This window comes from Dermacentor albipictus, chromosome 4 (assembly GCF_038994185.2).
Source record: "Dermacentor albipictus isolate Rhodes 1998 colony chromosome 4, USDA_Dalb.pri_finalv2, whole genome shotgun sequence".
Lineage (NCBI taxonomy): Eukaryota > Metazoa > Arthropoda > Arachnida > Ixodida > Ixodidae > Dermacentor > Dermacentor albipictus.
In genome coordinates, this window is record NC_091824.1 from 111,049,989 (window position 1) to 111,067,356 (window position 17,368).

The window sequence follows — 17,368 nt, forward strand, 5'->3', positions numbered from 1 at the left end:
AAATAGCACTTACGATCGAAAAGCTTTGTGAATTACGTCCCCTGATGATTTACGTTCAGAATAGTTTAGACTGGCCAATTCCTAGCTGATTGCAAGTCGAACTGTGGTGGCACGGCGTCTTCGATGAATGTTTCTCTTTGGAAACTACATAGGTGTGCGACGCTGTGTAGTCAGGACGATGCACGTTTGAATAACATGGCGTTATAGAACGTGACACAATGCCAAGTAAGAGCACGGCAGGAAACAGAGTCCTGATTTTATATTTGTTTCGCGTCCTAGTACGCCGTGAGTAAGTATGATCGAACTAACCCAACAAGTGGTGACACGATCCGAAAGCCCGAACTTCACCATCCTATACAACGTGCTACTTAACTGGCGGACTGAAGAAGATGTGCATATTTAAAAATGTGGTTCTTACATGTTCTTCATTTGTTGTAGAGCGTCTTTACAAGAGTAATAACTTGTTGACGGGCTACGAATGATAGGCGCCTCAAGGCTATGCTGCCGAGCGAAGAGAGCCATATATTGAACCACTGCGACTTGGTTTGAGCGAACGTCTAAGCAGAGGTTGGCAGAGGTTTAGGCAAGCCTGATAGTACTGAATACTTCTCCGCAGGGGAGACCACAGTAGAGTGTTAGCCACCACGTAGAAGTTTTGAATACTGCTGGTCTTGCCTATCCCTCTGGAAACCTCCGTGCTCATGTACAAAGCGGAGGAACAGAACTACAGCTTGAATTTACTTGGCTGCTGTCCAATTACACCTCGTCTCTTGTGCAGCATACCAATCTATTCAGCGCTGTGCGCGGACGTGTGACCTCTGCTCTTCGCAACGTTTAATATGTAGCACTTTCTAGTGCTTAATTTGTTTCGCTAACTGTATCCTTGATTTAATGGGAAATGCCACTATGTTAAGAGCGCACCGCTTGCAGCTTTCTCACTGTACCGTGTTAACCTAAAGTACGTATTGCGTTCAAGTTGAAACGTGACTAAACCTAAATATGCGAACGAGGTGGCAAAGTTAGCCCAGTATGAAGCCAAAAGTTATAAATGCAGCTATGGAAGGTGACACGGACTTTTGCTACGATTGTGACAGTCCGTGCAGCTTATTCGTTTGAAACATAGCTACGTACCTGGTCCGACAGTGTGCGTGTGCCAGGTGCCTTTGACGGCTCACTCTTGGCACGCTCTTATTAGCTGTCACTTTCATCCTGTCTCTGCGCTGTCTCTCGCAGCAGGCTGTCCTGGCCTTCTCCGCTATTTCGTTGACTTCGGAGCCGGAGACACCGCCAGAGGGCGAAGTTTGGCAACGTCTTGTAGACTCGCGGAGCATGAAAAGAAATAGGAAAACAAAGAACGTGTACCCACACTTCCGGGTCGTATTGTCTTGGTCATGGCAGCCCGCCATGTCCCGTTCCTGACTTGACGTTTAATATCAGCTCAGATGAATTCGTTGTCTTTGAACACGGAGTTTGCTTCTGGGCGTATTACTTCTTTCTCAACACTTATTTGTTCTTTTTACCGGAAGCCTTCGACATACGCCGGCGTTGACTCCGGTTTCTCTAAATGTATACAGGTGCGCTTTGACCATATTGAGTATGTTATTCTATTCTAAAGATTGGTGTAGAGTGACGACAGGCAAGGCGTCTCTCGAAAGTGTCTCATGTTTGAAGTGCCATTTTGCCGTTAGCTCCGTACGCGGATTGATGTGTGGTTCAAATTTCTAGCAGGGATAAGGCCCAGCTCTTCATCGTCCGATAGCAACGTAAAAGTAGCTATTGTGAATTATTTTCTTCAGGGTCATAGTGTTCAGCACCATTGAAGAACTCGATGTTAGAGAGAATTGTGCTGCCGTACATGTGATAACTGTGCTGGAAAAACAGTGAGCACCAAGGCGAAACGTGCCAGTTACGAAAAATGCCAATATTCATAATACGCAACGATCACCAAGGACTGTCTCGTTTTACATATTGTAAGGCTCAATTCTTATACGTTCCCGCCATTTTGTTGTGTAATTTTCCTTTTTCTTCAAGTTGCCAGTCTGGTTTATTACTTCCCCCCCCCCTCTTCTTTTTTAGCTTGCCTAAATTCTTCTGCCAACTGGAAAGTAGGGCACGATGGTCACGATAACCAAAGGTTCCCGTGTCTGCTCACTCTTCACGCTAGGTATTGGGTGACGTTGTACATTTTTTGGATGGAGAAAACGGGCTTAGAGTTAGGACTCATTGTTACGCCAATTCTACGAATTCGAAGATGCATGGTGCGTCTTAGTGTATATAGGAGCAAGTCACTTAAGAGAATTGAACTGGCGTATGTGAATTCTGGGAGTTACGCGTTTAGTAAAACGCACGGGGAGTTTTCTCTCGACTGAAAAGCTTCGATTTCTGTCCTATATTTTTTTTTGTTCATCTATGTTCATTACAGATAGTCTGTCTGTCTTCTCCCCTTTGTATTTCCCGTGCTACTCCATCTTAGGCGGCAAACCGGGTGCTGGTCTGGTTGATCTCTATGCCGTTCGTCTCCTTGTTTTACCTCTGTCCTAATGATAAAATAAAGAGAAGCAAGAACGTTCTTTCTTTTTCTCAGCGGAATGCACCAATATTACGCGGGACGTGGGGGGGGGGGGGGGGGTAGTAGTGATGTGGAGGGCTTCTGTGACGGGCCGGGCTAACGAGAGGGTATGAATGCTAAGCGCCGCCAACGCGTATTTAGTCGCGACAGGGCGGTGGAGCCACGGCCGGGATAATGACTGCTGCCGCTCTCGTTCTTTCATTCAGACCGGCGCGGTTCCGTGTCTGCGGCAATGGCGTCCCATTAGGATCGCGCGACACGTTTAAATTCACCGAGCGGTGGTGATGAAGACAAATGCCGACAGCCGCTTTCAAGCGTGGCGCATGAGCAATGCCCGGAAGGCGCCGTTCGGCGCCGAAAACTGTTGTCCTCACTTGCCTTCATGGCGCGGGCGGTGGTATACGGACTGCTTAGTATCGCGCCGCCTTAGGTTCCCGTATGGGCTGCCATGATGAGACACCTGCTGTGGCAAATGAGATCTACGGAAGCCCACTAGGTCTAGTAAGGCTCATGAAAGGCAAAAGTGTCCACCTTTACTCTGGGCTTCCGCTGAACTGATCCGCCATTTTCAGTGTCCGTGTGCCTCGAGTTACGGAATAATTCGGCCTCCCGGTCCAAATCCTTTAGCCTTCATGGTTAGCTCAGATGGTAGAGCGACCGGCGCGGGAAGGCGTTGGTCCCTCGTTCGATCCTCGGTAAAGGACCAGTTTTTATTCAACTGCGAAGATTTTGTTCAGAGAAGCCCTTGTGGGTCGTCTTTGTTGTTTCGTGCTACGATGGAGTGGATCACAAATTTTCATTTAAAAGACACGCTGCGCACTCAATACATATCCTTATCGCTTAAGGGTGTCGAAGCGCAAGGCATGAGCGAATTTCGGAATGTGCTGATCTCGTCCCTGGAAGAATGGCGATAGCAATTGCGCACAATTCTAAGCCCCTCTGAGCCACTTTAGATGAAACGCGTGCTCCCCACCGATCGATTTTCAGGTTTTCAAACTCCTTCAAATATGTTGTGTATCTGTGAGCAGGACTAAGAAATGATGCATAACATGCAGTGCGTTTTTTTATTCTTTCTTTTAAACCAATGGTCGTCTCTCTGGCTGCATTTGTAATGACCGCACGCCTCTTCCACGTGACTCGCTCAGCCATTCCTAGGTCTATCGATAAAAGGTCTGTGCCTATTAATCTTATATGTACTACCGCTGTTCCACGCGTCCACAATTGCTCGCTTAAGTGCGCGCACTCTTGTTCTTTCTGTTCCTCTTTTTTTTTTCTTTCAGGTGAATCTTTTACTCACATTTTTGCTCTTTTCTGAGCGGTGTGCTGGTGATGACTGCTTTCAGTTTACGAAGTGCAACAGTTTTTCTTTCCTAACGCACATGCGTGTGCACATCAAACCGCAAAGCGCCGTCATCTCTACGCCAAATTGTGGCCCCGAAAAGTCATCGTCATGGTTTTGTGTTATTTCTGTTCTCGAGTAGCACCCGTTATGTGTGACATAGTGCAGTGCCATTCAAGCCAGTGCAATGCATAGTGCAGTGCCATTGATCGACGCCGTCATCGGCGTCGATCTCCAATTATCCCGTTTTGCGCTAGCCGATTTCTACTTGCACCTGCAAATTTCCCAATTTCATCACCCCACCTAGATTTCTGCCGTCATAAGAGTAAGCATAAAGTGTGCGCCCACCTTTATGTGCGACAAGTCGCAGAGCAATACCACCGCCTAATAAGCGGGGCTAATGTTTTGTTGGGCTTGCTGTCTTGCTGCGCGAAGCAATCGGCAAATGAAAGAATAATGATCCTGTGTTAGTCACGTAAACATTTTTTTCCCGATTGAGCTGCACTCGCGCACTTAAATGGTTGTCTCGAGCTTATATATGGCCATTTGTGCTGCGTCGAAAGCGGAATCTCACAGCTTTTGAATACAGTGAAGAAATGAAACTGTGGCACCCGTCCTTGAACTCGTGCTCGTGAACCGCTATAGATCCACATAACGCGCCGTCGTCCTGAAGGAATTACGCTGTAATCTCATCAGCGTGAGTATGCGCTCTGAAGGGCTACTCATACATGCAGAACGGTTGTCATAGAATGAGAAAGGCAAACGACGAACGGGAAATCGCAGGCGGTGACAATGACGAACGAAGCACAAGGAAAAGATAAGCGTGATCAACGCCTGTTCAGTACATGCCCTATATACACACATCCCGCGCCTGTCTCCAATAACGGACCGTGTCAGTCTTTCACTCTGCCACCTTCATTATAAAGTTCATTACCGCTGAACTGCTTTCCTGCGATGCATTTGCTAGCGGGGTAAGTGCTGCCGAGCCTTAGAATTACAACTAGATAAGCTTCCGAATTCTTTGCTCGCTGTTCTTCCTCTTTACTCGTACCAGGCGCTATCGAAGCGCATATTACGGCTCCTGCGATTATTCCAAACAGTGCAGGTTTTCTGAAAAGCTGCATGATTGTGTTTCCTTGTATGAGTTCCGAACTTGAATGGCACTGCGCTATGTCACACATAACGGGTGCTACTCGAGAATAGAAATAACACAAAACCACGGATTCGCCGGTATTCTGTCCCCTTGGCCCTTTCCCGGATGGTCCTAAACACGGCACGCGTCTCTCTCGTTACAGCGCACTGTACTTGCGACGGCGCGCGACCCCGGCAAGCAATTTGTCACGGCGACCGGAGGCGGCGTGGCGAAGAGCCCCCCTCCCCCCCCCCCTCCCCCACCCCCCCGTCCTTCGGTGTCCTCTTTTGTAGCCTTCGTAGTCCGCTGTGCATCGCCGGAGCGTTATTCAAACGAATGAACGCACATAAGCACGCGCGAGGCAAAAGGCTTGCGCCCTGCGACTGGTATATGCCCGAGCGCGACGCACTCCGAAGCGCGCCGCCGTTCGTTGTCCCATGGTCCGTGGCGTGAATGCGTAAGAGTGAGAAAAGGATGGGGTTGGTAATTAAGGCCGACCTCTCCCCCTGCAGATCACTGCCTTTTTCTTTTCTTTTCTCTTCTGGGGACCGCGTTCTGAACGCTTGCTTGCACGTGGGACGAAGTATAAGGGAGATTGCGCGTGCTATAGGGAACGCGGAATGGCTCGACGTATACACATACAAGACAGCTGCAGCGCCGCGCCAATTACGGCTAATTGTTGCGCGTTGCTGGACAGAGCCGTTGTACTCCGGCGCCTCGCAGTTTTCCATTGTTGACCCTCTCTCTCACGCTCCGTTTATTTTCATCTCTATAGCTGTCCCTCTGCTTCTCTGTGTTGGTTCTCTCTCTCTATGTGCGTGCATGCGCGCGCGCGTGTGTGTCGTGCGCGTGGTCATTTCGCTATGGAGGATCTGTGCCTGCTCCCATCGCTCGTTGTTTGCAGGCTCTCTGTGATGACGTGTCGTCGCCATCGCTGGAAGCATTGGGCGTGCGTGACTTGCATATGCAGGCGTCGCTGCGAGGATTCACTTGAGCGATCGCTGCTGCTTACCCGATTCCGTTGCGGTGCTCGCAGAGGAGAAACGATTCGCGATCGCGAATGTGTTCGTAACCTTGGGTATGGCTTAGAGGCGTGTCGTTCGTTAAACTCGTCTTTTTTTCTCCAGAGTATGTCATGGTGATATAGCATCGACGGGTCACGTCGTTGTAAGCGTGTTTTCGAGTGGTTACTTAGTAGGGAGTTTAGCTTTTACTCTCCGCTTCCTTCCCTCTTCCATCACACGCAGACAGACTGTCACCTCCGTGCAGGCGGAGACGTTAGTTTCCATATAACGTTCGGCGCTCCTTCGGCGTACCATGTCGAAGTTTTTAACCTGCACTCACCCTAAAAGAACATAGTCCAGCAGCGGTCTTGTAGTTCCATTCATTTCTTTATCGTTCTTTGTTTCATTGACATGAAACAGCCGCCCACTCCTGTGGACAATCCGAGCAGTGTCTTTCACCGAGTCAAAGATACTCGGACCGTGGCCACACCCGTCACTGGCTCGAAAAGTGATTCGTGCACTAGGGCAGTACTTGAAGTGCACGGGCTTAACAGACCGTTTATAATGTCCTTGTGTATGATGTCCCTCCCACACGTACTCAGTGTTTACTCTCTCCCTTTCTTCCGCTTTCTATTCCCCTTTCCCCCAACCCCAGTGTAGGGTAGCAAACCGGATGCTGTTCTGGTTAACCTCCCTGCCTTTCCTACCCTTGTTCTCTCTCTCTCTCTCTCTTTCTCTCCGAGCAGTGTTGTTTGCGAAATCGCTTTTGAACGTTTTCGTTCTTTAACATTCATTTCTCAATCATTTGGGAGCCGTTGATACCCTGCATCTCGTCTGAAATTCTCAGGCACAGCCTAAACCAACGGCACACAGGGCAAGAAAGGGCCTAAATAACAATATGCAAATGAGGATACTGTGATCGATGGCTTCCTTGGCTCCGAGCTGGCGCGGCCTTAATTTTGCTCTCTGCGTTCCTCGCTGTTCTTTCTGGCATCCTGTTGAGCAATCGCCACCACTGGGAGTCTAGGGCATGAAGGGCAAACGAGAACCTTGGCTGCAGAGTCGAAGGCTGAACAGCTTTCGCGCCTGCTTGCCTGCCTTTGTTTGAATTTTAAACATTTTAGGTGCAGTCATGCAAAGCGAACCAGAGAATAGAAAAATACATACCTTTCATCGGCTTCTATTCCCTAGTTTACGAGAGAGGAAGAAATAGATGGAAAGGCAGATAGGCTAACAAAAGATAGTTCTGTGTTGGCTACCCTGCACGGGACAAGGGGTAAATGAAATGTAAAGTTAACACAAAGAGCACGAATTAAGTAAACCGTGTGCACAGTCCAGCGGTATCAACGATATAATGCAGCGTTTTCAGCCTACGTAAGCCTGTAGTTTTTAGGAACTTTTGCAATGTATATATAGTCTTAATTCTGCATTTGACAGCTTTCTCAAGATTTTAATTAGCTAGACATATAAGAATCGATATTACAATTAATTTATTGGGTTTTACGTGTCAGTCCCAATCTGATTGCAACATGTGCTTTTATAGTTGGCAAACCCGGATTAATTTTGATGACCTGTGATCTGAAACGTGCGCCTAACTATAAACACACAAGCGTTTTCGTATTTCGCCCACATCGAAATAAAGCTGACGTGACGTGAGAAGGCAAGCGAACCCTACTACTATACGTTGGCGGTTGCGGGGAAACTGGATAAGCTTAAGTCCAATGTACGGTACAGTACGTCGCTATTTCTGAAAAAATAAACACCATGAAAATGTGTCAAGTGGACAACCTACGCAGTGCGTGCAGAAGCAGCTAGAGCCCAATTAATTGAAGCGCACCGCAGTGTCCCGGCTACACCATGGAAGCGGCCGACCGTCAAATCAACACTTCTGTGCCCGCCGAGTGAGCTTTGCGCCTATGGCATTGCTAGAGGTTGTGGATTTGATCCCAATCGCGGCAGCCGCTTTTCCACGGGGACGAAATAGAAAACGCACGCGCTTTTGGATTTTAGGACATATTAAAGAACATCACGGTGTCAAAATTAGCCGGAGTCCGCCACTACCATGTGCCTCATAATCTGATTGTGGTTTTGGCACGTGCAGCGTCATGATCCAATTCAAGTTTAATACTTCTGCCGCAATGCGATGTGCCATGTGAGGCGATGACTATGCTTAACCCTCTCAGAGGTTATGAAATATGGCGCACTACAACGCCTCAAGCAAACACCTCTCCGTCTGTGTTCTGTCTACTACGCAGACACATCAGTGGTGCTCGCAAGGTAACGTTTAACATCAACTTACCACTCTCATGTTAGACTAAACGTTGAAGAAATTAAGCTTTAGCCGTCAACATCACCACTAATTATCGTCAATCAAAGCATCCAGCGCGGAATGCTTCGCTTACATCGATTCCCACAGTGCGTGGGATCTGCATAATTTTCGCGTTGCTAAGATTACTGGGATTTATGGGCCTTCCCAACACTTTAACGCTGCCCCGCCCTCTCTCTCTCCCCTTCCGCTCTCTTTTTCTTTTATCCCCCTTTTGCTTCCCCGTGCAGGGTAGCCAATCAGAACTAACTCTGGTTAATCTCCGTCTTTGCGTGCGCCCTTTCTCGTTTTCTGAGCGAGGCTTAACTTAAAGTATAAATAAATAAATTTGGGCAGTGCATGATGACCGTTTTATGCAAGACGTTCAGTATAAGCTGTACATCCCGGTATTTAAGTGGTGTGACAGTGCTCTTTGAGAAGCTCGCATAGGCTGTAACGTTACATGAACGTATATGAAGTGAGGTAAAAGGGATTTTACTGCCTTCTTCTAGCGCATTTTTTCTTTCTATTTTTCTTTCAACTCCTTCGTGCCATGCGTGTTGATAATTGGGAGGTGTCGGGTGTTCGCACGTCGTGTGGGTAGAGGGCGGCACATGCTGAAAGCACCAAACTCAGTCTACCTCGCACGTTTTACAGACGTAGTTCGCGGAAGGAAAGCGCAGCGTTAAATTTGAATAACACGCGAGGCGACGAAGTTTAAATTATTGCGCTGCTTAGCTTTTCTTTCTGTTTTCCTGGTCGCCAGTTCCGCGTACATAGCTCGTCCTATTCGACGAATAATTTATTCAGCCTCGCACAGCGGAGTGGCGTCGTCGTCGATGGTGCCTGCGAGGCGCACCAAGTGTGAGTGCACCGCCGCTTACTTGTGAGGCACCGCAAGTAATTGCGGCGGCACTCCCTCGAAGGGACTGCCTCCGCAGACGTCTTCGAGCACGAGTTTCCGCGTTGCGTGTGTAGCTACTTCTGTCTGTGTTGTCATTTATTCCTGAATTTCGTTCGCATTTCGTTCGTCTTCCGGTTAACTTACTGCCAACATCGCTCGACGAGGAAGCCCGAGCAAAGTCTCTCTTCGGTTTTCACCTAGCGTACGTGCGAGGCGAGTGTCTCACCGTAGTTGAACACTCGATTTTCTTTCTTTCTTTTTTTCCTCACGTCTCCTCCCGAATGGAAACATCTGGAAAGTAGAGAGGTCTGCTATATAACACGTAACGTTCTCAGTATTGAGGACTAGCTGTCGGCGCTTCTCATGACACGAGCTCCCCATGTTCGGGCCTTTGTCAGGCTTCTGACTGCATTTTAGCCAGTGTGTTTGACAGCTGTGCGCTTTTCTTTTCGTGTTCTATGAAATCACTTATTTATTACATTGTCCGCAGTCGCTTACGTTCCTGTAGCCTGATCATTAAAGTGTTGCTAAGCGCTCGGTCCTTATGTGCTCTTGTGTGCAGGGTAGCAAACCGCATTTTTATTTAGTCAATGTTCCTGCCCTTTCTTTTCGACGGTTTTCAGGCCAGAAATTAGCCAACCCTGTAAACGAAAATCATACGCTTACGAGCAGAACACGTTAACTTTCGTGACATTCGCGAGTTACAACATTGTCTATATGCAACACGTAGCGTATTCGGTGAGAAAATCGTCAACGGCGCGTCCGATAAGCAACCTGCACCCTGTCTATGAGCATGACACTAATTCCGTCGCAGTCGTGCCGAATCAACCGCACCAGAAATTTCTACTCTTGGACGCGACGCTGTGTTCACCAGGCAGCAACCAGCATGGTATGGTATGCAGAACTTTATTTAGGTCCTGAGGGATCAGTCTGGGACTGATGCGGGCCACTCCCACGTCGGTACAGAGAGGCCGAGCCCCTCTGCTATCACACGGGCCCTCTGGACAGCCCTGAGTTGGTCCGCCAGCACTTCACTGTGCAGCATTCGCTGCCACCACTCTTCACCTCGAGAACCATCACCGGCCAACGCCAAGCAGCGCCACAGCATGTGTTGTAAATCGAGCAAACCCCCACACTTACTACAATAGACTGAAACCCCGCAGTCCGGATTAATTTTATTCATGATGACAGGGTTAGGGTACGTCCGAGGCAGCAACCAGTGGCGGTTCCAAATTACAGCGATGGGGCGCCGCTAGGATTCGGACATAACGTTCAGCTGTCGGCGTAACCAGTCTGATCAGCCACGTGTGCTGTTCAGAGATGCATCTTTACGACAAGGAGTACTTCAGGAAAAACTTTCCCTTTGGTTCGGATGAAACATGTGGTACCAGTGTGCGTAACGCGCTGTAAAGTTCGAAATAGGTCACGTGCAACGTCGCGTGTACCGCGCGCCGCGGACAGGAGTCAGCAGCGAGCTATGTATATGCATTGCGTTGGATGTGACAGGTGTAAAGCACACCCCCCCCCCCCCCCCCCCTACCCCCCACATTGAAATATTTACACGAATAATGAAAGTTACCATTTGGCAGAGACGATGCGCGATGATCTTCAGTGGTTCATGCATGCATGGGACCATTTGGAAGATTCGACAGCCTGATGCAGGCGCACAGCCGATGCCTTGGTGGCCTCACGTACAAAGGGACTCATCACGAACCGTAATCGATCTTCCTGCTCGGTACCGCAGTAAGCATTACCGAGTTTTGTGATTTGGCCCGCTACGAATGTTAGGATTAATCAACTTAGACGGCCCGTCGAAGCCGCTTTTAGCCTTATAACCTACGTAACGTTGCCTTCCTTGTCATTATCTGGTTCACGGTATTACGGATCCTGTCCCGAAGGAGACGAATCTCGAACCATTCTGTACAATGCACTGAGCGAACCGCCTAATTGACTTGGCTCGCTTGTATACCCGGACATGGCCTTAATTGATAGTTGTATTTAGGCTACATGCAGTTTTTTTGCTGTTGCATTTTCCAGTTCCCGGCAGCGATATTATGTGCTTGGTTTGATGAACAGAAGTGAGTTGCGTGGAATGTTTGGACGTGCTTGCACGGCGAGGCATATTTGTGGGAATATATTTTGTTATTGATACATCAATCTGTCTGTAAAAAAAGAAGACCCGCTGTGGTTGCTCAGTGGCTATGGTGTTGAGATGCTGAGCACGAGGTCGCAGGATCGAATCCCGGCCACGGCGGCCGCATTTCGCTGGGGGCGAAATGCGAAAACACCCGTGTACTTGATTTAGGTGCTCTTTAAAGAACCCCTGATGGTTGAAATTTCCGGAGTCCTCCACTACGGCGTACCTTGTAATCAGAAAGGGGTTTTGACACATAAAATCCCATAATTTAGTGGAAATAAATGAAGGTTACGTCGTCCATCATGGCGTGCTAACATGCCACTGGCAGCTGTCATGATTGCGGGCTCAATCCCATCGCTCGTGGTCCTTTGCCAAGATTGGAGTACGGCATGAATTCGAAGGTAGCTGGCCCATGCCGTCGTCCAACTTATTTACGCTGAGGTCGTTGATGAAGTGAAGAACTGTTTCTCATCGAGAACGAGGAAAATGGGTTTATTTACAGAAATTAAATCAGCCTAACATGACTGCTTGAGAAAGAGTATCAGTCCAACATGACTGCATGAGAGAAGTGAATCAGTCTAACATGACTGCTCAAGAGAAGTGTCTCCAGCATTCGCACAACAACAGTTTTTATACACTCGGTCTGCCGGCCATACGAGGCGGCGACTGTTCGTTTACTCATCGCCAACTTGCTGCCGCTCCGCGGAACAGTTTACGTACACAAAGGCGCACACATTCCGATGCCCAAACGACGGCGTTAGAGGGGTGCCGTTCCGGGAAGTATCGGTGCCAATCGTGGGTAGCTCGTTGTCTTGCGTCACACCGAGGCATGAGAAACCCCAAAATACGGCTTTCCCGCGGCAGCTTGTCCATGCGTGTCAGATCAGGTCCACGTTGGGGAACTCCGGAACCATTATTCACACACCGAACTCGTCCCGTCACAATGTCGATGGGGCTAGTGGAAGGAGGCGGTTTTCAGCACAAAGGCCGCTTCTTCGAACGCCTCCTAGCTGCAGTGACGGAGAGGGTGCGGAATGCGCGTCTTGCCCCCTTGTCGTAATTGGGTGGCAATTTTGCCTTGCAGCTCGCCATTCTTAACACAGCATAGCTTCTTGCGCAATGCTTCTTTGCACGCACTTTTTTTTTATTATACATACAAAAGGAGATTTTGGCGTCTCGAGAAGCGCCGGCTACTCCTTTGCTGAAACACGCATTAGAAAGATGAACACCACTGGTACAACAAAACCGTAGACACACAAAATCACTTAAAACTGACAGTACTAGTTTACAATTCAAGTTCATAAGCTATAACAGAAGTCTAGTGCTACCCGCGATTAAAAAAAAAAATGCACACTACGAGAGTGTGCCTTTTATTTTTTTAAAATATATATTGCATTCTTTCAAACAGTAGTCACTTCTGTCGTTTCTCCTTCTCTGTTCGCTCAGACGGTTAAATGTAAAAGTACGCAAGCACCCCATTTGTCCCCACTCACCCGTGAGATGTATCGCTTTAGAGAAAGACATCCAATGGAAAGAAGACAGTTGTACACGCTGTGGAAAGATAAGTCGCAGCGGTAACGTTAAGAGCTATAAAATAGCATAATTGCACTGTATAATGTATGCCATCCTCTATATATCTTAACATTACGATTATGACATGCCCATGGCGGCCGCATTTCCGTGGGGGCTTAATGCGAAGACGCTCATGCACTGCACCCCATGCACCCAGGAGGTCAAAGTTAGTCCGGGGTTGCCCGCTATGGTGTGCCTCATAATCTTCATGGATTCGGCTCGTAAAACCTTATAATTGAACTTTAAAGTTAGACGATTCAGGAGTCATTAGATCGCTTGTTACCATGGTCTCTGTGTCGATGGTGTCGGTATATACTTTCACCTTAAACTACACGCGGAAACAAAAATAAAGTGACGGAAGTGATGTACAATTTATACACCTTTAGAATAAAAACAGGAAAAGCGCAACACAGGACGACCGAGTAAAGAGCATTCGATGCAGCATTGAATAGCTTAAAGTGAGGAGGCCAGCCGAATGTATATAAAGCTGGAATTCGGCGTGCAAATCGTTCACGACGCTTAGAAGCTGCCATTTTCATGTGTGTTATCGAAGTGGTGCATGTATATAAGAGAGGCGTATTCTTAGACGCCGGAAAATCAAATGAAATTTCGCAGGCACAAGTCACCTGTTTTTTTTAGAGCACAATCTGTACGTGGAAAACTTTCGGGAAAGTTTTGACCTGGAGTTCACCTTGTCAAGGCTTCGAATCTTTTTGACGTGTTCCTTTGTTTTTGCCCGAGCCTCGCTTTGTGCTTCACCTTGGTTCAAGCAGGCGAGACAGCATCTTTGTGTGTTGCTTGTAGCCGGGTGCTCTATCCGTCGGATGCTACCGGGGAGCCGACGCGCCCGTGGACGGTGGAACAAGTCTAGGGACGGCGGTAAATTGGACGATGAGTGACGGACGACGGGTCGATACAGGGCGAGAGGGGCTCTGCTACTTAGGCTTGAGCGCGGCACTCTTTCTCGTCTTGTCGCCTCTGCCAGATTTCTCCTCTATTGGAGTGAACGCGAAAGCGAGCAAAAAAAAAAAATTACTGTGATGTTCAATCGAAAAAACAATAAGAAATACGAAGATTGACGAGCTGTGTACACTCCCTGTCGCACCTCGCGGAAACAAGAAAGCCCACGTCTCTCGTCTCTTTATCGTCTGTTTTCTAGACGTAAAGCGCGTGATGCGTGTAGAAAATAGACGACAAAGATAGAATCGAGTTCGCCTCGGGCTATTTTCGTTAGTGCCCAGCGGCAACGCTATCGAACGGTCGGCGCATCAAGTTGGGGAGAGAAGGGCGGCGGTGGCAGAGCACGATTGCCCGGTTCTTGTCCCGGGAAAAGTCTTAGCGTTTCGGGGAGTAATTTGTCACACTTCGTGGCGTGGGCAGTCTCTCGCTGTTGAACGTTTGTCGTGAAAATGTTGTTCATCAAAATTGCGTTTCTTCTTTTTTCCCCCTTTATCCTGCGAAAACTGTCGCATTCCGCCCCTCGCGAAGAGAAGATGGAACTCTAAGGCGCGAGTTAATTCATGTTCTGTGAGAGGCGCTTTGTTTTGTTTGCGATACGTAAAGGAAGGTAAGTGGATGGCATAACGGGAAATAGTGCTCAGGGCGTTTCGTTAGGTGATTGACAGGCCAGAGCAACATGCTTGTGGAATACGTTATTTTTGCATGTATAGACTTCGCCTTTCATAGTGTTGATTTAAATGGTACACCAAAGAGGTTTATCTTGGGTTTCACTTTCGTCCGTATTAAGGTATTCACCGTATAGCTTAAAGGTGAGGAGCGAATTCTCAGATTGTGCGATTCATTTATTGGTTATCTGTGAAAAGTAGGCCTAGAACGTTAAAGAATTCGTAAATCTAAGCGGGAACGTTCCTCATAGCCAAGGTGTTGCTTTAGTGCGTTAACCACAGTGAACCAACTCCGTGCGCCTGCAGTACTTGTTTGATGAGCCATCATGCCGTTTCTACTTCCGGCGTTTATGTTGCAGTGGGTGATTTTGAATTACTAACCATAATGGCCAACGTTCGAGTTTCCACAGGAATTTCCTTTCTTCAGACTCGTGTGTTGGTCATAGCCTCATTTCAACTATCTGGCTTACATGTTATGACAAAAGGAAACTGAGATTTCAGGGTTGAGTGCTTCACGTGTGCTTCAAACACCGCAATTTCAATGACTTATTTTTCAATATCAGCATCCCCTTCGCACGCGCTCTACTGGGATAATTACCTGCCCGCGTGATCTTTGACATCTACACTGTAAATAATTTACACCCTAAAAAGCGAAAAATGGTGTAAATGCGTCTATAACTCACACCCTTTGGGTGTCCGTTATATAGGTAACACCCTGAGGGCGTGAGTTATAGACACATTTACGCCCATTCTCACTTTTAAGGTGTAAATTATTTTGCAGTGTATCGCTTGGAAAACGAGAGGAAATTTCTGCATGCAGCGCATCATGCTATTACATTACAGCACGTCTTGATGCACGGAGAGTGTATGAGCGTATTTAAGAAGCCACCCGAGATTGTGGAAGCGTCAACGTCTCATTCAATTAGGCCTATATTCAGCCCCTATGTTTACACATTGCGCGATTTACTGTCCCGAAACTATACGATGGGCTACGAAGAACGGGTCTCTTGCTTGCCTGCTTGCTGTTAGATACGGGACCTTTTCCTATATTGCTATTGCTAATATTGATATATTGCTAATTTCCTATTTTCCTATTGTTTTCATATGGCGGAAGGCAGCCTTGAAGTTCAGATTCTTCGACATTGCGTAAACACTGCCGTGCTGCAGTCGCAACATGGCAATGTACTACAGGTAGTTCCATTCTAATCTGTGTTTCGGCATTAAGATGCATCTTTTTTTTTTTTCTATAGCAAGCATGAGATGGTTACTTTCTTCCACGTACATGAAGATGCAGCTTATGACATCTAACCATGCTGCTTATATATATATATATATATATATATATATATATATATATATATATATATATATATATATATATATATATATTATATATATATATATATATATATATATATAAAGTAAGTTCACGTTCCTAACGTACCAGTAGACAATGAAAAGCAGTTTAAAACGCAATCCTGTCCTAAAGTTGTGTTCGGATTCCAAGAGGATGTAAAACCGCTTAGCACAGCCAACTCGATTATACCTCTTGGCCAACGCAGTTCATCTCTCAAGCGCGGCGCCCTTCGTTTGGCACCTGCGTTATCTTGCCTTGTTCGACGCGTTCTTTCTTGTCGCTGTAGCACAATTCGAATTCTGCACTCGAAGGCAGCCTGCCGTGTTTGGAACGTGGCCAGCCAAGCGACGTGCAGCGAGTACGTCCCGCTGAACAGTTGCAGATTGCCGCCTTTATTTTGTCCTTCAGAACACGGTGGCACGATTTTCACTTCGGGCTTTTGCACGTATAGCGGTGCGTTCCGTTACCCGCAGCGGTTGTGGCGCTGCTGAGCACGACGCCCCCGCGTGCGATCCCCGGTGTACGGGTTGTGGTCGTGCCCGAAATATGTGGTAGCTGGCCCATGCCGTCGTGAAACCCAAGTGCGGAAGTGAGTGCGTGAACCCTCTCCCTCAAAGGCGGGTCGACAGTGATGGCTTTGGATGCTCCCATTGGTCGAAGGTTGAACAGCACTTTTCCCTCACCTAGGGATCTAGAGAGGACAGAGTGTTTTTAAGCAGCTGTTGTCGGCTGTTCGGCGTGCATTCTTTCATTCATGCTAGACTGATGAAATGTAACGTTCTCCACCCTTCACGTAGATATTCTAAATAATTCCCATATTCCTCGTTCTCGATGAGAACAATTCCCTCCCTTGAACAACGTCCTCAGCGCGGATGAGTCGGACGACTACATAGGCCAGCTACCATTTATTTGATGCCCGACCCCAGTCCTCACAGTCCGCCACACGTGGCTTTCCTTGCTGGCGCCGGCGGTTCTCCGAAGGAGGCGCATTGTTGGTTTTCCAAAGTGACTCGTCGCAGCGGGCCGGGAGGGGTTCGAGGGTTGCCACCCCCTCAGGTCGATCGAAACAGCTACAGCGGGCGGAGAAAGGTTCGCAGGTCAGTACCCCTGCAGGCCGATCTTAACACCGGCTACGGTGGCCACATTCCGATGGGACGGGATGCAGAAACGCTCGTTTACCGTCTTCTGGGTGCACGTTAAAGAAATCCAGTTGGTCAAAATTATTCCTGATAGCCCTCTGTGCAGTTTCGGGATGCTAAACACCACACTTCTACGTTCCGCTGCTTCGCTGCAGTGTAACTCTGCGAACTCAACGCAGCACTTCGTCTCATCTTGATGCTCCTTGCTCCCCGATGCCCAGAAAGGAATTTGAATAATGAAGACGAAACCAAAGTTGCTCATCTACCGTCATTCGATCAAGTGTT

General features: G+C 47.9%; 1 protein-coding gene across 1 annotated transcript in view; it reads left to right on the forward strand.

Moving 5' to 3' along the window:
- Window positions 1–17,368, forward strand: part of LOC135914037 (neural cell adhesion molecule 1-like) — a 441,070-nt gene that overhangs the window by 132,816 nt on the left and 290,886 nt on the right. The window lies entirely within an intron of this gene.